The sequence below is a fragment of the Panicum virgatum genome, chromosome 2N, assembly GCF_016808335.1.
Source record: "Panicum virgatum strain AP13 chromosome 2N, P.virgatum_v5, whole genome shotgun sequence".
NCBI classification, from domain to species: Eukaryota; Viridiplantae; Streptophyta; class Magnoliopsida; order Poales; family Poaceae; genus Panicum; species Panicum virgatum.
The window spans coordinates 11,409,697-11,428,071 of NC_053146.1; the positions used below are offsets into that span (position 1 = coordinate 11,409,697).

Consider the following 18,375-nt stretch of genomic DNA (forward strand, 5'->3'; position numbering starts at 1 on the left):
TTAGGCTGGAATCGATAGGTCCAAAGTCTTATTTAGGCATTCATTCTAGCGCTCTGTATGTGTTTTTTTTCCTGGATTTGCTAGGATAAAATTTACCATGTGCTGGTTAAGCAGAAGACGAAACGCTGAAACTCAGAGTCATAAGCTCCAGTAGGAAAATGGATTTTGAATTGAGAACATATTTCAGAGAGAACTATTTGTCCTGTCATCTTTCGTTGTGCTTAGCAAGTATTTAAGTACAAACTACAAAGACAGTTATCTATCGCCACTTTGCTTTGTAACAAGGCAAATACAATTAAAGATGATCAATATAGTGGATGTGATTGAAATATAATTCAAGGATAGTGACTTACAATTTAGGTTTATATCTAAGTTCAATATCAAATTCTTTACTCCAGGGACCATTTGTGAGGCCAGCAAGCTCACGCTACCATTGTCTTTGGATGCTAAATCTAAATGGATTTCATACTGCTTGAGTAAGCGTCGGGTGTTAATTTTTTTTTTAGTCATGACATTGAAAATTTGACCTATACTTATGTTGTAATTGATGGAATTAGATTGGACAATTTGACCTATACTTATGTTGTAATTGATGGAGGAGAGAGGAGGACAAGGAAAAGGAGGCCACGCCGCGCACGTCGTCAAGCCCATAGGTGAGCGGCATAAGCAACCTCTCTTTCCGTGTTATGCATAAGCCCATAGGTGAGCGGCATAAGCCCATAGATCACGTAACTTAGTCGTCTCCTGTTCGAAAGAGATACGGTTCGAAATATGCAGCTCTTTGCATATATGGAACCGTATGTGTTTCGAATTGTCCACGTCATTTGGACAGCCCAAGGATGCGTAGATATGGTTAGTTTTCATGGTCAACTCCGATCCGTGCCAGAGTTTCGGCATCACCTCCCTGTTGTTCTCCGGATACACAATCTTCTTGACAGGACGTGTATTTGGAGAGCAGCGGGGAGGTGCTGCCGAAATTCTGTCTCGGCTAGGAGTGGATCATGGAAACCAACCATATCTACGCATCCTCGGGTGGGATTAGGACCTATCTTCACATATTAGAGTTTGTTAGATATCGTGTATATGAAATCGATTTTTAAATTTCTCGCTCGTATGTTAAAGGATGGATGACCGTGAGTGGATGTACAAGGGCTGGCAGAGCGAACAAGAGTATATTGAGTTTGCTCTAAAGGTCAATGACTTTTTGGAAAAGGCATTTGATAGAGGACAGAGTAGAATGCCGTGTCCATGCACCAACTGTCAAAATAGGATACAGCAATCACAACTCACTATGGGTAAACATATTATCACAAATGGGTTTTTGGAAAACTATACCCGGTGGATCTGCCATGGTGAAGCCCATCGTGCGAGAGAAGAGGTAGTCAGACAACGCATCGATGTTTATGATGCTGATGCCGGTTGCGCAGACATGTTAGCTGACTTTCATGAAGAACACTTCGAAGAAGGACCTAGAGAGGAACCGCCAGAGCCTACGGCAAAGCAGTATTACGACATGTTGTTTGCGGCACAGAAACCACTTCACCAGCATACCAATGTTTCTCAGTTCGATGCTATTGCACGCGTACTGGCCCTAAAGTCTTGAGTGTGGCACACGGCAAACAAGGTCTTTGCCGTCCCCGTGGCTGCCGTCGGCGCTTTACCGTCGGCCACCATCGGCGAAGTCTTCGCCGTGTGCCTACGGGTCTTCGCCGTGTGCCTCGGGCACACGGCGAACTCGTGGTCTCCGGTAGTGATTATAGATTTTTTAAATACAGTACAAACCTCTATAAAATGCCTTTTAGAGATTGAGCTAGCAGACCTTGAGAAAAAGGAGCAGATACTGAAACCGTTTCAGGCTTGTTTTCCCCAAGCTATATGGAACTAGTTTTACATGCCTTTTACCAAACTTGTTTTTCCTCAAGGCTTCATGTGAAGGTGCAGAAAAAAATAGTTAACCACACTGCACACACATCACGTTAGATTGATCTATGTATCACGAAAATGTTAAAACTGTGGATCAGCTCACTTGGTGGTGGTGAGCCACCAATGCAAAGCCCTATATTTGGAAAACGAATATAAGAGAAGACCCCATAGCGATCGCTGTCGCAGAAAGCTCGTTGATCCTTGCACGTACGGCGAGAACGAGAACGAGACGGCGACCAAGCGAGAGCACTGCCTGCTTTGAACCGGCCGGTGAGATCTCGATGGCGGCACCGCCGCCGTTCCCAGCGCCTCCGCCGCCGCAGCCCAGCGGAGGCCTTGTCGGCCGGTTGCCGGTGGTGGCGCCGCATTTCTGCGCGCCCTACGTGGTGCAGCTGAACGTGCAGGAGCAGATCGGCCTCCGGGAGGGCGACTTCCTCATCACCGACGCCAACGGCGCCGTCGTGATCACGGTCAAAGGCGCCTTCATCAGCATCCACAACCGCCGCACCTTCTTCGACGCCTGCGGCAATCCCCTCCTCTGCATGCGCGAGAAGGTAGACAGCAATTTAATCAGAAGGCCATCCATGTATCTCTCTACTCTTCCGATCACTTCGTAGATTCGCTTGATGGGAGTAGATCCATGGAGATGGATCCCTAGCTATAGAAAGAAGGATTAAAAAGATAGAGTAAAAATGCAGCTCGGGTCTCCAAATTTATAGTGTTGTGTCAGGTGGATTCCAAACTCTTAAAATGCATATTTGGATCCCAAACTATTTGAAGAGATCTATTCTAGGTCCCAAACGCACCATGTGAGCTCCCAGCGCCGATGAAGCATGTAAAGTGGCGCATTGTTGGTGAATATATGCAAAAATCACTGCTACAAAAAATAATTTACTGCGACCATTTTTTAGCACCTCTGAAGCGGTCAGAAAAAATAACCGTCTCTGTTAATGCGGGCCTTTAGGCAGGCTTTCCTTTTTTTATTTTTTCTATTCAATTAACTGAGGCGGCCAGGTAACTGTCTCAGAAAATACCTCATTTACTGTAATGTTTTCTGAGAAGAGGTTGGGGTTGACCATCTCTGTTAATGGTTTTTGACCGCCTTAGAAAATATTTATTGTAGTAGTGAATATAGCGGACGAGAGTAAAAACCCATTGCTAAGGTCCTCGCTTAATCATTTCAGATAGTTTTATTTGTTTTTCCTTCTCAGGAGATTCCTAATTCTGAATTAATTTGTCAGCACAACACTATATTTCAACTGTCTCTGTTAATTGGTAAGTGTACAGAGGGGACAGCACAAAATCAAGTGATTTGCTCTTCACCGTCAAGAAATCTTCAATCATCCAACCGTTTAAAACAGAGATGTATATCTACTTGGCTTCGAACACTTCACATGAGGTCTGCGACTTCAAGATGAATGGTAGCTTCAATGAGAGAGCTTGTTCTTTCTACCTTGGTAATACCAACACCTTAATTGCTCAATGTAACACCTGCCTCACGGACAGTCCGCGCGGGATCGGCGGACAGTCCGCCAGGCATCGACCAGATATTTATCTGGATGGATGTGGGACCCACCCGTCATTCCTCTCTTCCTCCTCACTTCGTCCAGAGCCGAGCGGAGCTCGAGCTCTCGCACCGTCGTCGTCCCTCTTCCGTCGATCTCCCTCCTCTGGCCACCAAACCTCGATTCCTCGCGCGGGAACCTTCCTCGGCACCTCCTCCACCTTTCCCAACCCCTAGACCAGCTTCTTACGGCCGGAATCATCCCCCACCACCATCGGTCACCATTGGAGGTGCTTGAAGCTTTGCTCCACGTCGATCCGCTTCTCCGGTCGTCCTCCACTCGAACCGACCGCGGGAATGGATTCGTGGTGAGTTCCTTGTGCTTCCCGGTCTTTTTTCCCTTTCCGTGGTGAGTCGCCGGCGCCGGTGAACGGCCGCCGCCATAGTCGCTGCACTTGCTGTCACTTGCGGCGCGGGTTAGAAGTTAGGTATCGCGGACGGTCCGCCTGGGAGGCGCGGACAGTCCGCTGGCCATATTACGTTTCGTCCAGAGACGATGTTGTCTCTGGTAGTTAGCAGAGTTAAATTGCGGACAGTCCGCTATAGGGGAGCGGACGGTCCGCCGTTGAAGCTTGAGGTTTGTCCAGAGACGGTGTCTATGGTGGGAGTTCGCATGAATGAACTGCGGACAGTCCGCCACTTGGGCGCGAACAGTCCGCAGTAGAGTTTGGGATTTTTGTCCAGAGACATTGCCGTCTCTGGTGGATTGAATACGTGAACTGCGGACGGTCCGCCAAGGGGGGCCGGACAGTCCACAGGTAGAATTAGAAATTGTTCCAGAGACGTTGTGTCTTTGGTGGGTCGGTAGAATAGTACGGCGGACGGTCCGCCGCTTGGGAGCGGACAGTCCGCTGGGCATTCTAGTTAAATTAAAATAGTTACATCATTGAGTTGCACTCATTTATTTCATATGCATACGTGTAGCATCTGCAGCTGAGGGCGCCGTATTTGAGGTGATTGCGGCACCGCAGGAGCAGCCGACGCAAGCCCAGGAGGAGAGGTGTGAGCACCCGGCCCAAGGCCCGGTTGATCCTAGTGTTGAGCAACAGTCGCAAGGCAAGCCCCGGTGCACATCCTATTAATTTAAATTATGACACCTATATATGTGTATTTGTTACTTATGCATTACGTTTAGGAGTTGTTTGAAATATTAGTTGCATGAACCCTAGGTGTCCTTAAATTGTACTAGTATGTATAGGGCGATAGAAATGATATGCTAGATAGGGCTCGGTAGAAGTCGAGTAATTCTTGGTTACTCGCGAGATTAGGATCCTTTTTATGTTTCTAGATATGAGTTACTAATTTTTGTTGGATGAAGGTCTTGGAATGAAAGAAAGGATAGAATCTGAGACCGGGCGGGAGAAGTGTAGTTCCGCCTGTGTCGGTTAAGGACCGAGCCGTTGTTGACCCTGCTGATCATGTTTGAACGGTACTAACCGCATGCCGGGAGTAGGAGGTAGTCGAAACCGGTAAGCCGAGTACTGCTTTACTTCGAAAGTACAGGAACCTGCACCCAACTCCTGGGGCGAGTCGAGTAGTCGCGGAGAATTGTGATGCATATGTTTACTTTTGGTGGTCTCACATTGAGCTCGGCTGACCATATGTCGTTGGGCTGGTTCCTGTAGTTCGAGGCGGGGAGGGGAAAGGTTGGTGCGTGGGGTCCGACGGGGCTTTTGTGTGCCGTGTTGGTTAGGTCCACCTTGCAAGGTTAAATCGAATCGATTCGCCGTCAGTCACTCTCGGATATGGGCACCTTGGTCACTGCGTCGCAGCGTAGTGTTGAGATGGAATATATAGTTATACCCAGATTGATGAACATATGAAATTATTACTTTTTGTTCCACTATATTTGCTCTAGATTTGGTTATGCAAATATTAGACTATGTTAATCTATATAGAACTTGGGCTAAAATAAGGAAAGTGAGGAATAACTTTAGTCGCTGTTTTCTGCAAAATAACCCCCAGCCAAAAGCCTTGAATGTCTAGATATGTGGGCTAAGTTATACCCACTGGTTGGGTAAGCCTTGCTGAGTATTAGAATACTCAGGGTTTGTTGCCACAATTATTTCAGGATACGCAGACGTAGACTTCTATCCCTGCTGCGCCAAGTTCATCCGCCGGGATGCAGAGGGATGGGAGGTTGTGGAGCCAGACGTTTAGTTAGGGATCTCTCTAGGGCACACTTTTGTTAGTCGTAGGCCCCCTTTCCTCTAGATGAACCCGGATTTCAGTAATGCAAAGTTTGTAAATTATGTATTTATTCGCACTTGGTTTGTAAAACTGAGTTGGGTGGACATTTTGTACAGCAGACGGTCCGCCCAATCACAGCGGACGGTCCGGTTAGCTGGATTTTGGTACGGGGGACAGTCCGCCCATGTACTGCAGACGGTCCGCCATACCATTTTCGGCTGGACCAGGGCAGATCGGTCAGACCGACTGGTTGCGCCGATGGATCGCCTGGCCCCGCCTGCAAGAATCATTCAGAATTGTTTTGAAGCTCTACATTCTGCATTGTGCCATGAATAGAAAGGATTAGTTGCTATCGGTTTTGTCTTAATTTATCTGAATGATGGAACTAACCTCGTCATGGTTGAATGCAGAATGGGAGAACCACCGAACCCTCCTGAGTTGGCCCAGGCCATTACAGCCATGCTCACCGGGCGCGACGAGCAGACCGCACTCCTTCGTGAGCTCGTGCAGCAGGGCAGAGCGCTGCGGCCTTAGCCTCACCACCAGGCACCTGTTCCTGGATACCAGGAGTTCCTGGGGACCCGGCCGCCACTGTTTCATAAGGCCGACGATCCGTTGGAGGCCGACAGCTGGCTTAAGACCATAGAGTCCAAGTTCACGCTGTACCCCTACAATGACAATGACAAGGCGTCATTTGCAGCACAGCAGCTCAGGGGCCTCGCACGTACGTGGTGGGACAACCACGTGGCTATGTTTCCTGCTGGCACCCGGTTTTCTTGGAATGAGTTCAAGGAAGCTTTTAGAGCACACCATATTCCTGTAGGGGTCATTCGCAGGAAGCTCACTGAGTTTTTGGCCCTAAAGCAGGGCAACAACAATGTGATGCAATATGCCCAGAACTTCAACACACTCTCACAGTACGCCGGTTATCATGTGGATACTGATGAAAAGAAGCAGGCGTGTTTCAGGCAAGGGCTTAGCAGCAAGCTCCAGGATCGCCTGGCAATGTTCAAGTTCAACACTTTTAGTGAGCTAGTTAATGGGGCTATCATTCAAGAGGATGCCCATCTAGCTCATAAAGCAGAAAAGAAGAGAAAGTCATCGGCTGTGGGGTCTTCTAGCAGTGCTCCTTAGAGGTTCCGCCTGGTGTAGTCGAGCCCACAGCGAGCTCCTTTTCAGCACCAGCCACAGCAGCAGTGGAGTTATCGGGCACCTCAGTACACTAAGCCACAGGAGACGGTCAGGCCTCCTGGCCCTCAGTAGAATGAGCAGAAAGCCTGGGTGCAGCAGCCGGGGGTGCGCCCCAATTTGTTCCCTTGTTACAACTGTGGGCAATCGGGACACTTCGCTCGCAACTGCCCAATGCCGCCTAAGCAAGGCCAGCAGTCGAGCCAGCAGAACTAGAAGCAGCAAGTGGCTCACTTCAAGCCGGGGCAAGTGCACTACACCACCCTCGAGGGTATTCCTGAGGGAGCTCCAGTGATGGCGGGTACGTTCTTAGTAAATGAACAACCTGTTACATTATTATTTGATTTCGGGGCGTCTCATACCTTTATTAGCAAGGGGTGTGTTGTTAGACTAGGATTAAAAATAGAAAGCATGCCCAAGCTGTACCATATTCACTCACCTGGGGAAAAGTTAATCACCAATCAATTTGTCAAGCAAGTACCCCTACAATTGCAAGGAGAAATTTTTCCTACGGCCTTGATAATGTTACCAACCCAAAGGATAGATATTATATTGGGTATGAACTAGATGGAGGGTCAGGGAGTTAGTCTGGACACGACCTCATAATCTGTGCACATCAAATCGTCCATTCATGGGTGTATGCCTTTACATTTGAAAGACCATATGTCTTTGACACCTACGGTGAATCAGGTTGAGGGTAAGAAGCTAGAAGATATACTAGTGGTGTGTGAATATCCGGACGTCATTCCGAATGATTTACCTGGAATGCCGCCTGATCGTGACGTGGAGTTTACCATTGAATTGCAACCGGATACGGCACTGATTTCTAGGAGGCCTTACCGGATGCCACCCAATGAGCTGACGGAGTTAAAGAAACAATTGCAGGAATTGCTGGATAAGGGCTATATTCGTCCTAGCACGTCACCTTGGGGCTGTTCTGCACTCTTTGTGAAAAAGAAAGATGAAAGCCTCAGGTTGTGTGTGGACTATAGGCTTTTGAATGCCGTCACAATCAAAAATAAATATCCCCTTCCCCGGATTGACATTCTGTTTGATCAGCTATTCGGGGCCAAGGTATTTTTAAAAATTGATCTCCGCTCGGGCTATTATCAGATAAAGATTAGAGCTGAGGATATTCCTAAGACGGCTTTTTCCACCAGATACAAACTTTTTGAATATCTGGTCATGTCTTTCAGGCTAACAAATGCCCCTGCTCATTTCATGTATCTCATGAACTCGGTGTTCATGCCTGATCTAGATAAGTTCGTCGTGATTTTCATTGACGACATTCTGATATTTTCCAAGAATGAAGAAGAACATGCAGAGCATCTCCGCATTGTGCTTCAGCGCCTGCGGGAGCACAAGCTATACGCCAAATTCAGTAAATGTGATTTCTGGCTCAAGGAAGTCCAGTTCTTGGACCACATTATCTCAGACAAGGGGATTTCTGTTGATCCTAGCAAGATTCTGGATGTCCTGAATTAGAATACTCCAGAGTCTGTTTCAGAGATCCGGAGTTTCCTTGGGCTAGCAGGCTATTATCGTTGGTTTGTACCGGAGTTCTCTCAAATTGCTAGGCCCATGACTGAGTTACTCAAGAAAGGGGTGAGATTTAGTTGGGACGACAAATGTGAGCAGGCCTTTCGGACTTTGAGAAGGCTTCTGACGTCTGCCCCTGTCCTTGCTCAGCCAGATATTAACCGGCCTTTTGATGTGTATTGTGATGCATCAGGTACGGGTCTCGGCTGTATTCTCATCCCTGTTTGTCTTCGCCGGATATTATTCGGCCATTAATACTTGTTGTAATGCATCAGGTACGGGTCTAGGCTGCGTCCTTATGCAGGATCAGCGAGTGATTGCCTATGCCTCTAGAGCCCTCAGACGGCATGAAGAGAATTATGCTACTCATGGTCTGGAATTAGCAGCAGTGGTGCATGCATTAAAGATTTGGCGCCATTACCTTCTGGGAAATCCAGTGCACATATACTCAGACCACAAGAGTCTCAAGTATATTTTTACCCAGAGCGAGCTGAATTTGTGCCAGAGACGGTGGTTAGAATTGATCAAAGATTATGATTTGGAGATTCATTATCACCCGGGCAAGGCTAACGTTGTAGCCGATGCCTTAAGTCGCAAGGCAAGTTGTAGCTGTGTGTCCGCTACAGTTCTGCATGAAACCTTGTGCCAAGAGATGGAGAAGATGAACTTGGCTATTGTGTCTGAGGGCACACTTGCCAATATTACCCTCGCACCTGCACTTCGAGATCAGATTATTGCTGCTCAGAAGAATGATGTGGGCATGAATAAGATCAGGCAACGGCTCAATGAGGATGATCCTCAGGTGCAATGCTTCCATCAAGACAGTGAGGGGGTTCTTTGGTTTAAAGATCGGTTAGTAGTACCTAAGAACTTTGAGCTCCGGAAACAAATTCTTGATGAGGCTCACCTTTCTAGGTATTCAATTCACCCGGGCAGTAACAAAATGTATCAAGATCTCAGGCAATGGTTCTGGTGGCCCAGGATGAAACGTGAGGTCGCCAGATACGTGTCCGAGTGTGATATCTGCCGAAGAGTCAAGGCAAGTCATCTCAAACCTGCTGGTATGCTACAGCCTTTGTATATTCCTTCGTAGAAGTGGGAGGATATTAGTATGGATTTCATCATTGGTTTGCCTCCCACGTCGAAGGGATATAATTCTGTTTGGGTTATCGTCGACCGCCTCACTAAGTCCGCTCATTTTCTTCTAGTCAAGACACGTTATTCCTCCCATCAATATGCTAAGCTATATATGGCTCGGATTGTGAGTCTTCATGGTGTACCCAAGACAATTATTTCCGACAGAGGCACACAGTTTGTTGCCCGTTTCTGGGAATAGTTGCATGCATCTCTGGGTACTCAACTTATTCGCAGCTCAGCCTATCATCCTCAGACCGATGGTCAAACTGAGCAAATCAACTAAATTTTGGAAGATATGCTTAGAGCCTGTGTGCTCTCTTATAACAAGAAATGGGATGAATGCCTACCTCTAGCGGAATTCTCTTATAACAACAGTTATCAGGAAAGCATCAAGATGGCTCCTTTTGAGGCGTTGTATGAGCGGAGGTGTAGAACTCCAGTGAATTGGTCAGAAGCCGCGGAAAGAAGCGTGTTCGGCCCTGAGATGGTCAATGAGGCAGAAGAACAAGTCCGATTCATACAAGATAATTTGAAAATAGCCCAGTCTCGACAGAAAAATTATGCGGACAAGAAACGTCAATCCGTCACCTTCCAAGTGGGAGACCATGTATATTTGTGGGTATCTCCAATGAAAGGAGTCCAGCGATTCGGAGTGAAGGGAAAGCTCGCCCCTCGCTATGTTGGGCCTTTTCCTATCATTGAGCGGTGTGGGCCGGTAGCATGTCGCCTGGAACTTCCTGCCCAAATATCCGCGGTTCACAATATTTTCCATGTCTCTCAGCTCCGGAAATGCCTTCGTGTTCCAGAAAAGGTGATTGATATAGAAAAATTGCAACTGGAGCCCGATCTTGTCTATCCGGAGTACCCAATCAAAATTGTGGATCACAAGACTAGGGTCACTCGGAATCAGACCAGTGACTTCTATAAGGTTCAATGGAGTAATCACTCCGAGCGGGAAGCTACTTGGGAGACGGAAGAATTTGTTCAGACTAAATGCCCGGAATTGCTACAAGCCTATCAAGGTACACACCAATTTCTAACACTCCCTTTAGCCATTCACTAAATCTCGGGACGAGATTTCTTTTAGGGGGTAGGATTGTAACACCTACCTCGCAGACAGTCCGTGCGGGATCGGCGGACAGTCCACCAGGCATCGACCAGATATTTATCTGGATGGATGTGGGACCCACCCGTCATTCCTCTCTTCCTCCTCACTTCGTCTAGAGCCGAGCGGAGCTCGAGCTCTCGCACCGTCGTCGTCCCTCTTCCGTCGATCTCCCTCCTCTGGCCACCAAACCTCGATTCCTCGCGCGGGAACCTTCCTCGGCATCTCCTCCACCTTTCCCAACCCCTAGACTGGCTTCTTACGGCCGGAATCATCCCCCACCACCACCGGTCACCATTGGAGGTGCTTGAAGCTTTGCTCCACGTCGATCCGCTTCTCCGGTCGTCCTCCACTCGAACCGACCGCGGGAATGGATTCGTGGTGAGTTCCTTGTGCTTCCCGGTCTTTTTTCCCTTTCCGTGGTGAGTCGCCGGCGCCGGTGAACAGCCGCCGCCGTAGTCGCTGCACTTGCTGTCGCTTGCGGCGCGGGTCAGAAGTTAGGTATCGCGGACAGTCCGCCTGGGAGGCGCGGACAATCCGCCGGTCAGATTACGTTTCGTCCAGAGGCGATGTAATCTCTGGTAGTTAGCAGAGTTAAATTGCGGACAGTCCGCTATAGGGGAGTGGACGGTCCGCCGTTGAAGCTTGAGGTTCGTCCAGAGACGATGTCTCTGGTGGGAGTTCGCATGTATGAACTGCGGACAGTCCGCCACTTGGGCGCGAACAGTCCGCAGTAGAGTTTGGGATTTTTGTCCAGAGACATTGCCGTCTCTGGTGGATTGAATACGTGAACTGCGGACGGTCCGCCAAGGGGGGCCGGACAGTCCGCAGGTAGAATTAGAAATTGTTCCAGAGACGTTGTGTCTCTGGTGGGTCGGTAGAATAGTACGGCGGACGGTCCGCCACTTGGGAGCGGACAGTCCGCAGGGCGTTCCAGTTAAAGTAAAATAGTTACATCATTGAGTTGCACTCATTTATTTCATATGCATACGTGTAGCATTCGCAGCTGAGGGCGCCGTATTTGAGATGATTGCGGCACCGCAGGAGCAGCCGACGCAAGCCCAGGAGGAGAGGTGTGAGCACCCGACCCAAGGCCCGGTTGATCCTAGTGTTGAGCAACAGGCGCAAGGCAAGCCCCGGTGCACATCCTATTAATTTAAATTATGACACCTATATATGTGTATTTGTTACTTATGCATTACGTTTAGGAGTTATTTGAAACATTAGTTGCATGAACCCTAGGTGTCCTTAAGTTGTACTAGTATGTATAGGGCGATAGAAATGCTATGATAGATAGGGCTCAGTAGAAGTCGAGTAATTCTTGGTTACTCGCGAGATTAGGATCCTTTTTATGTTTCTAGATACGAGTTACTAATTTTTGTTGGATGAAGGTCTTGGAATGAAAGAAATAATAGAATCTGAGACCGGGCGGGAGAAGTGTAGTTCTGCCTGTGTCGGTTAAGGACCGAGCCGTTGTTGGCCCTGCTGATCATGTTTAAACGGTACTAACCGCATGCCGGGAGTAGGAGGTAGTCGAAACCGGTAAGCCGAGTACTGCTTTACTTCAAAAGTACAGGAACCCGCACCCAACTCCTGGGGCGAGTCGAGTGGGGCGAGTCGAGTAGTCGCGGAGAATTGGGATGCATATGTTTACTTTTGGTGGTCTCACATTGAGCTCGGCTGACCATATGTCGTTGGGCTGGTTCCTTTAGTTCGAGGCAGGGAGGGGAAAGGTTGGTGCGTGGGGTCCGACGGGGCTTTTGCGTGCCGTGTTGGTTAGGTCCACCTTGCAAGGTTAAATCGAATCGATTCGCCGTCAGTCGCTCTCGGATATGGGCACCTTGGTCACTGCGTCGCACCGTAGTGTTGAGATGGAATATATAGTTATACCCAGATTGATGAACATATGAAATTATTACTTTTTGTTCCACTATGTTTGCTCTAGATTTGGTTATGCAAATATTAGACTATGTTAATCTATATAGAACTTGGGCTAAAATAAGGAAAGTGAGGAATAACTTTAGTCGCTGTTTTCTGCAAAATAACCCCCAGCCAAAAGCCTTGCATGTCTAGATATGTGGGCTAAGTTATACCCACTGGTCGCGTAAGCCTTGCTGAGTATTAGAATACTCAGGGTTTGTTGCCACAATTATTTCAGGACACGCAGACGTAGACTTCTGTCCCTGCTACGCCAAGTTCATCAGCCGGGATGTAGAGGGATGGGAGGTTGTGGAGCCAGACGCTTAGTTAGGGATCTCCCTAGGGCACACTTTTGTTTGTCGTAGACCCCCTTTCCTCTAGATGAACCCGGATTTCAGTAATGCAAAGTTTGTAAATTATGTATTTATTCGCACTTGGTTTGTAAAACTTAATGTAGGCACTGGTCGAACAGACCGGTCTGACCGGTGCATTTGAGCGGTCTAACCGTTGCTTTTGAGCGGTCTGACCGGTCTGGATCATGTAGCCGGTCTGGCAACACTGACCGGTCTGACCGGTGGGTCTGACCGGTCAGACCGGTCTACCTGGAATCCGTGTTCAACTAGAACTCTTTGTAGATTTAGATCTGTAATAGGATTTCTTGCTGAATAAGTCCACCCCACCGTATAAATATAAAGGGTCACGGCCAATTAGGGTATCCAATCGATCAAATCAATACAACTTTTATCTTTTTACTTTTCTCTTGCCCTAGCTTTTCCAATCTACTATTTGCTGTTCCTCCGTCGTCTCTACGTCGATTGAGGGCGTTCTAGGTGACCTACCGACCATAGAACAACCCTACGTGCGCCTGCCCCGACGGGTCTTCCCGGGCTAACATTCGTAGGCTTCGTCACTGTTCTGCCGGCGGCGACCGGTCTGACCGCTCCAAGGGACCGGTCTGACCGGTCTACACAGGAGGCGCTGCAGCGAGCTGCCTCTTCGCGCCGCACGTTCGAGTGCGTTCATGTGTTGATCCCGAAAGGCGTCAACATATTTTTTGGCGACTCCGCTGGGGAAAGAATCAATCGGCTGCCATATCCGGTAAAATTCCTAAACCTAGCGATGTTGATGCCGCCAACATCCAAAGGCCGACTGTTCAGCAACTTTCGGCCGAACAACAGAAGGCTCTCAATGACATCCAGAAGAAGATCAGAGAGGAGAAGGAGAAGGAGATACAGAAGCTGGAGGAAGAAACCATGAAGCAGTACATCTCGCACTTCTCCTTCGACCGACAAGGGAAGGTCATGACGGATGCCAGCTTCGATGCTTCACAGTTTGAGATAAATTTCGATGAGAATAAGCAGCCTGTCCTTAATTCTGAAATAGGTAATGCTATAGATGATGCTGTTTCTTCTCATGTGAATAATAAGTTGGAGTTTATTGGTCAAAATATGCATGATATGTTTGATGACCGTTTTAGCCGAATTGAAATACATCTTGGTATGAAGTCTGTCGGTAGTAATGCATCTACATCTAATACCGATAAGACAATTCGTGGTTCGATAATTCCAACTAATAATGCTATTGTGACTAATTCGGCTAATCAGCAAAGCCGAATTAATTATAATGCATCACCTCATGCCAATGTGCCATATGGGGCAGCAAGTTCGTTGCGACATTCCACACCGCCGAACTTTGCTCAATCTAATACTACACCGATCACAAATCATCTTAACGCCGATGATGTTGGATCAGGTAGTATCAAAGAGGAGGTGATTAAGATATTTCGGCAAACTTTTGGTATAGAGCCTAAAGCCAAATGCCGATCTTATCAAAGGCCATACCCTGAGAATTACGATTATGTTGTATATCCTCAAGGGTTTAAAATTTCTGAATTTGTTAAATTCACTGGTGATGATAGTAGAACTACATTGGAGCATATATGTCAATTTATTATACAATGTGGTGAAGCTAGCACTAATGATATTTACAAATTGAGGTTATTTCCTTTGTCTCTATCGGGTGCTGCATTTACATGGTTTATTTCATTGCCACCCAATTCAGTTTTCACTTTTGCTGATTTAGAGCAAAAATTTCATGATTATTTCTTTAGTGGTGAAACTGAATTGAAATTGTCACATCTCACATCGGTTAAGCAAAAGATACATGAAGGTGTTTCTGAGTATATTAGAAAATTTAGAGATACTAGAAACCGATGTTATAGTTTAACAATTTCTGATAGAGATTTAGCTGATCTAGCTTTTGCTGGTTTACTTGATTTTCATAAAGCAAAGATAGAGGGACAAGAATTTCTAGATGTTAGTCAAGTCTTACAAAAGGCTCTGGCTAATGAAAGCCGAGCTAAAGAAGCTAGAGATTCTCAAAAGTCCAATGAAAAACCTAATCGTCCTGTTTATGTGCTCGGGTGTGATTCCAATTGTTCGGACGATGAAGGTAAAGATGTTTATACCGCTGAATTTGTTTGGTCCTCTAATGATAAACCTTGCGTTTGCGGTTCTCTTAAGCCGATTCATGAAGATCGGCAAGAAAGATTTACTTTTGATGTATCCAAATGTGAGGGGATATTTGATGAATTATATAAGAATGGGTACATCAAGATGTCGCATGTCATACCGCCGCTTGAAGAATTAAAGCGGCAAGCTTATTGCAAATTTCATAATACTTTCTCTCATGCGACTAATGATTGCAATGTGCTTCGAAGGCAAATTCAATCGGCTGTTAACGAAGGCCGAATAATTGTTCCACAAATGCAGGTGGATCAGAATCCTTTCCCTGCGCATACACATGTGCTTGAATTGAGTAATCCTAAAGTGTTAATTCGGTCAAATCAAGCCGAGTCAACAAAAGGAAAAAAATATAATTATCGGTGAAGAAAGGTCTGAGCCTTCGAAATCTCATCAGGAAGCTCCAGCAAAGAAGGTCCTTGAAGATTCATCGAAGAATTCAGCGCTCGGGGGGCAAGAACAGAAGAAGGATGCCAGATCTGCTCAGATCGGTTTGACCGGTCTGGAGACCGGTCCGACCGGTCCATCTGGAATTTCTAAAAAAAATTCCAGAAACAACAAAAAGAAGAGACGGAGTTTCAATCAACTCTTGCCCAAGTATGAGGAGAAAGGAGCTACTCAGAAACAGAAGAAGCGACCAGATCAAGCTAAAGATACAAATCCATCATCGGAGCATCGTGAGCAATCGGCTTCTCATGTGCAGTAAGGTAATAATGTTTTTGCGCCATATTCATTTGGTGGGCCGATTGCTCCATGGTTCTGGTCGTATCCTTACTATTACACACCTATGGATTATAATAGAATGTATATGCATCTATATTTTATTCAATATTCTTCTATATATCCAAGTTATGGTACCTCTAAAAGACCGATTGTTGCTAGCAATAATCTGGTCAAAAGCAAACCTGATTGCAGCAAGGAGGGTGAGAAAGATATAAAACAAGACGACAAGTATTTACAGCCGAGGTGGTGCCCTTCAGGCTTTTCTCACACCCAAAAGAGAAGGCTGCAGTGGATGCGCAAGAAGGAGTCTATGGAACAGCAAGTGGAGGTTGTACCAGCAAGGTCGGCGACCATGAAGCAGGTATGGAGGCCTAAGCAAGTTGTTTCGTCACCAGCTTGAAAAAGAAGCACGATATGGCCGATAGAATTTATCGCCCTTAGAACAAAATATGGCCGATGCATATTTATCATCGTCCTTAGACAATTTTAGTCCAGAGGCTTGTTTTTTGGCATGCCAGCATCACCAAAAAACAGGGGGGCATATGTTGACTACCAAAATTGGCACTGGTCGAACAGACCGGTCTGACCGGTGATTTTGAGCGGTCTGACCGGTCTGGACCATGTAGCCGGTCTGGCAACACCGACCGGTCTGACCGGTGGGTCTGACCGGTCAGACCGGTCTACCTGGAATCCGAGTACAACTAGAACTCTTTGTAGATTTAGATCTGTAATAGGATTTTTTGCGGGATAAGTCCACCCCACCCTATAAATATAAAGGGTCACGGCCGATTAGGGTATCCAATCGATCAAATCAATACAATGTTTATCTTTTTACTTTTCTCTTGCCCTAGTTTTTCCAATCTACTATTTGTTGTTCCTCCGTCGTCTCTACGTCGATTGAGGGCGTTCTAGGTGGCCTACCGACCCTAGAACAACCCTACGTGCGCCTGCCCCAACGGGTCTTCCCGGGCTAACGTTCGTAGGCTTCGTCACCGTTCTGCCGGCGGCGACCGGTCTGACCGCTCCAAGGGACCGGTCTACGCAGGAGGCGCTGCAGCGAGCTGCCTCTTCGCGCCGCAGCGAGTTGGTTCGTGTGTTGATCCTGAAAGGCGTCAACAAAGGTATTATATATTTTTGTTGTATTTTCAATTATGTGTTGTGCTTGTACCATCTGCGCCCACCTTCGCGTGGGACTATCGGTGATGTTTCGATCGGGACGTGGGTTGAGAAAGGATCGCCAAATTAAGCCGTTAAGCTAATGAGCCCGATGTGTTCAAATGACGGCCATTACGCTTAATTAGAATTTTAATTTGGCGATTCGGTCACACTCAAGTGAGTACAGAAATACTTCTGATTATGCTTGAAGAAGACTTGTTAGAAAGCTAAGTTTGTTTAACGTGTACCATCTGGTTCTGCAGATGCACCGTCAGCATACTGCCACAAGCGTGGTGATGGGAACAGACCACTACAGTCTTACCGTGTTTCCAAATGTTGACTACGTGTTCATTTCAGCTCTTGTTGTGATTCTACAGGAGCTTCACACGGATAAAAATGATTGAAGAGCCCAGGGTGATCCAAGCTTTCATGCATCGAGTTGCGTATTGTTTCTTTTTTTTATTAGTGTAATTTGATCCAGGATTGCATGTGGAGAACAATTCGACAAAGATTAATTAGTTCAAACTCATTTACTAATTATGCTGAATTAATTGCTGATTTACCTCGATGCATATTCTAGATTTGGTTGGTCATTATTCAGTAACTGCTTGCTCCAATGCTGGTTTCCTTACTGCTTGAATATACAAAGGCAGATGCTTTGCTGCCTGGGTGATTCGTTATTCAATTCACACCTTCATATTGGAAAAAGTTCTAACGTTAGCCAATCACAAGAGGTTTAGACAGAAATCTCTGTTAGATGGAGTTATGAAATCTGAATATGAAACTTTTCAGGAGGCACTTTTAAAACTAGCCCCTCAACCTGGGCCCATAAGTGCTAGCAATCTTCACTAAAGAATTGTTCTCGTATTAAAAGATTCAATTATATATTGAAAAGATTTAATTATCAGAACTAAAGCGCTAGAGCAATATCGCTCATCTACATTTCTCAGTTGGAGCACGTGTTTAGCCAAGGCTCTCAAGCACGAAAGCCCCTCTGTCCCTTCAATTTAAAAGTAAGTGTTGGACCAGAACGGACGACCAGAAAAAAATGAATGGAAGCCAATAAAAATATCTCCAAAAAACCAACTTCAATTCAGTACCTAAATATCTCTCTTCTAATCTTCTAATCGCTAAGATGACACTCGCCAACTCGTGATAAGCTCACCCTAAGAACACTTAAGAAAATCTTGACGCAAAACGGAAGCAAATATTAACCAAAAATTAAGGCAACAATTTATCGAAAAAGTATCAGGACTCTCCAATAAAAAGCATTAATCAAAGCATTTTTAATTAAGCTAGCAAGGGTTAACTAATATTAGCAAGAACCAAAAACTAATTAAAATTATTTAACTAACCAAGCAAGGATTTAAAACTATTAGCAAGATTAAATGCTAATTAAATAATTAAAG

At 46.3% G+C, this 18,375-nt stretch overlaps 1 pseudogene; it reads left to right on the top strand.

Moving 5' to 3' along the window:
- Positions 1–2,204: 2,204 nt before the first annotated feature.
- On the top strand, positions 2,205–17,495 carry LOC120662389 (annotated as a pseudogene).
- Positions 17,496–18,375: the final 880 nt, after the last annotated feature.